General features: G+C 37.2%; 1 long non-coding RNA gene across 1 annotated transcript; it reads left to right on the forward strand.

Moving 5' to 3' along the window:
* LOC126689668 (uncharacterized) lies at nucleotides 1-849 on the forward strand. The gene is made up of 2 exons (XR_007644571.1): nucleotides 1-106; nucleotides 333-849. It is a non-coding gene; the product is annotated as an uncharacterized LOC126689668 (long non-coding RNA).
* Nucleotides 850-4,143: the final 3,294 nt, after the last annotated feature.

A 4,143-nucleotide genomic window follows, 5' to 3' on the forward strand; every position in this document is an offset into this window, starting at 1 on the left:
CTATCCAAATGCTGCTCTAGTAGCTTTGTTTGTTTTTTTTTTTTTTTTTTTCCTTCTCAACTAACGGGAGAGGTCCTTCTCAAAAAAATAAAATAAAGGCTAAAAGGTAAAACTGTCCCTCTAAATTTCACCAAAATTCAGTCTTCTAACTTTCCATCCGGTCAATTTAGTCTTATATGTTTAAAAAATGTTTAATCGAGTCATTTCGTTTGATTCCGTAATTGTTCTGTTAGTTTAATATTTTTTTTAAATTTTTTTGTTAATTTCTCCGTTTAAAAAATCCATAAGAAATTATATCAACTTAGTTCTCTTTTTCTCCTCTTTGTCTCTAGGTTGTACCCAAGGAGCTCCTTTCCAAGCTTCATTCATGGCCAACCACCAAGGTCAGCTGCTTTTTGCTCATCACTGGTCACTGTCTGATTGTCGTTCCTTGGCGGTGGTTGTCTTTCTCTTAACTCGGTTTGACTTCAAACCTTCATTGGAGTTCCAATCCACAGCTGGGTTATTATGTTTTGGTTGATTTAAAAGTTTTTTGGATTTGGTGAACAACCTAGTTAAGCTCTCTCTATGATCTGGTATAGGTTGTTGGATTATTTCTCTCCAATCTAATATGGGTCTCCTTGGATTCTTTCTCTATTTGATCTGATTTGAGTTTTTAAGTTCAGTTTTTAGTTAAATCTTTTCTTATTTCTGATTTTGTTTGTAAAAACCAAATGAATCACAAAAAAGAAAAACCCAGAAACATTGTTTCATTATCGAATAAATAATCATTATTATAGGTAGTGAATTCGTAAATTGTATGAGATATTGATGGTTGACGTTAGATCCTACTGTTCGAGTTTGTTGTGCTTTGATTTGAATTTGTGTATTTTTGGATGCCATTTTTGGTTGTGATGAATGTAAAGAAATTTTTTGTTGTTTGTGTGCTGGGTTTGTTGTGTGTTATGGGATTTCTTAATTTTTTTTAATTCAAATTAGTTTTCTGCATTTTTTAATATAAAAAATTGAAGAAAAAAAATGCACTTAATGGTAGAGCATTCACAAAAGTTAGTGGAAGGCTTGAATTGAACATTTTTGAAACTTAGAGGAATAAATTGACCAAAACCAAAGTTAGAGGACTGAAATGAATTTTGGTGAAACTTAAAGTGTCACTTTTGTATTTTAGTCTAAAATAAAATAAATTAACTAGAGGCAAATGTTACCAATGATAACGCCTCATGGTTAAAGCATTCACATCCGAATTTTACATCCTATTTTATTTTACCATTCCAAAAATCTACTTTATCAATTATACAATATCATTTTACAATAAACCCAGCATACCAATTTTTATTTTACAATAAAACGCATTAAAATAATATAAATTATACAATAAAATATATTTCATTCTCTCTCTAATTTTTGTCTCCCTTCCTCGCTCTCAACCAATGGTCAAGTACCACAGAGAAAACCCAATACACCCATCTATAGACCAACCATCCTTTCAACCACACCTGAAAGTTCAAAAACGTGTACAAAAACACTTTTGAACGTTTAGACCCCCAAAAACCAACTTAACCAACACAAGCAATATATCAAACAACAAGTGTGCGGAAACTTAACATATGCTATAATATGAAATTGGTTAAACAACTATCTAAGCCATAACAAAATAAACCATAGCAGATAATGTAAAGGCAGAGATAGAGAGGAAGGAAGATGCAAACACAAAGATAACACCCGATGTGTTATCGAAGAGGAAACCGAAGACCTCGGCGAAAAACCTCTCCGCCGCCCTCCAAGCGGTAATCAATCCACTAGAAAATACAGTTGGGATACAAGGACAGCAATAGACCCTCCAAGCCTAATCTACCCAGTGCACCTAAGCCCTCCAAGCTTCTTGCTCCAACGAGGTTGCGCCGAACCTTTTTCTTTTCTAGCTTTCCGGATTCCGCTACTACACCGTAGCATCAACCAATGAAGATTGGCTCCTTCCTAACTGCTTCCCAGAACTCCAAACGACTGTCTCACAGAGATGATAATGGTGAGAACCAGGTTTGGTATAATGCCTCTCAAGGATTTGACAATGGAGAGGAAGAGAGTAAGGGAATTTGATGAGACTCTAAGGTATAGATTGTGGGTGAAACAATCTGGTTTTTCTTTAGGGTTTCTCTCTCAAAATTCTCTCTGGAAGCTCTCTTTCAATCGTGGGTTAAAGGGGTATTTATACTGGAGTGGAGAGGAATGTGAAACGTCAGGTTTTTTCCAAAACAGGGGTGGCTCGCGGCTTGACCTTGCGGCTTGACCAAGTCGCGAGATCCAGTCGCGAGTTAACCGTATGGCCAGTTGTCCTGTTTTGTCCTGTAGTGCTCCAGCTAGCATGACTGTTCATCTTCCAGCATGCTTGGCACGTGTGCAGCTTCTGGCGGCTTGCAGCCGCGAGTCCACCCGCGAGTCCCAGCCGCGACACTCTGTTTTCTTGCACACTCTTGAGCAGTCTTCACTTTATCTCACTCACTACCCTTACAACAAACCCACCTAAATACAGGGTTACTAAATGCTGAATTATAAGCAAATTTGGCACGGAATAAAGCCAATTAGATGGTTGAATAAATTCAACCTTACAACACCATTTCCACACAGCAACCTAGTCACCACCACACAATAACCCCCATGACACCAATCCCACCACAAACCCAGCAAATATCCAGCCACAAAACAACCAAAAACCAGCCACAAACCCACTAAAAAATAACCAAACAAACCTGGCACCACCTAGCCACCACCATGCCCACTACCTTTTGCCCACCACCGCCATTGCCACCACCATGAACCCATATCAGAAAACCACTTCCACGGCAACCCCCACCTCCACCATCATCAATCACCCACTACCCACCCCTTCACCACCCAAGCAACCCCTACCAAACCAACCCAAACCAACCAATCCGAATCCAAAATCCAAAGTCCAACCATGTGGAATCCACTGCTCAATCAAAACCCATGACCCACCTGATCTCCAATGTTCGATCAAAACCCACGAACCACGCCGATCTCCACCGTGATATCGATCAAAACCCACAAACCACACCGATCTTCATTGCTCGACGATCTTGACCCACTCGATCAACCACCACGTCGAACCACGCCCCACTCTGCCAAGACCACGTTGCTAAACCACCATCTCGACCCACTATGATGAGAGATGAGAGAGAGGCCGTGTGAAACTTCAGTGATAGAGAGAGAGATGAGAGACCATGCGTCTCATGTGAATGAGAGAGCAAACCTGAGATATTTAGAATAAAATATTATATTTTGTTTTAGAATTGAGATATAGTGCGATTCTACATTTAGAATCGCACTATAGTACAATTCCAAATATTCTGGCAATAGTAGTTTTTTGCAAGTTTGAATGCAGAGGTTATTTTGGGCTTCTATGCTAAATTAAACCAACATATGGCATATAGCATTCCCAATGTGAATGCTCTTATAGTTTTAAAAATAAGGCACCCCTATCCCTCTCTACCAACAATGAACTCTTCTCCTCTCTCTCTCTCTTTATTAGTACCAAAAAAGCACAAACTATTTTATTAATGCATCAAACCATATAATAAGTAAATAATAAAACCACACACACAAATATATATACACACACACACACACACACACACTAGCCTCTGAGTATGCGCTCACGTGCTTGGAGGCTCTTCTATTTTTTTGGGTAAAATTTAATAATTTGCATCTATTATAATTTGAGATTACAACATTTTTAATTCAAAAAAAATCTAGAGGTGTGATAAGTATTATGAGTTTGTGGTGTGATAAGTACTATGCATTTCATCACACCTCTAGATTTTTTTTGTGATTAAAAAATATAGTAATCCCAAATTATAATGGATGCAAATTATTAACTTTCACTCAAAAAAATAGAAGAGCCTCTGAGCACGCGCTTAATAACAATTATCAATTTTTGTTTAATCCTAAAATTTAGTTTTTAAATCCTAAAAGTTAGCCACTTACTACACACCCATAACAAAAGATAAAAAGAGCTTAAATTTAAAATTTAGCAGCTACCTTCATAACATTTTTGATGAAGTAAATTAATAGTTATAAAAAAATGTAAATTGAATTTTACATAGAATTATACAAATGATAAATATAGTT

The sequence above is a fragment of the Quercus robur genome, chromosome 6 (assembly GCF_932294415.1).
Source record: "Quercus robur chromosome 6, dhQueRobu3.1, whole genome shotgun sequence".
NCBI classification, from domain to species: domain Eukaryota; kingdom Viridiplantae; phylum Streptophyta; class Magnoliopsida; order Fagales; family Fagaceae; genus Quercus; species Quercus robur.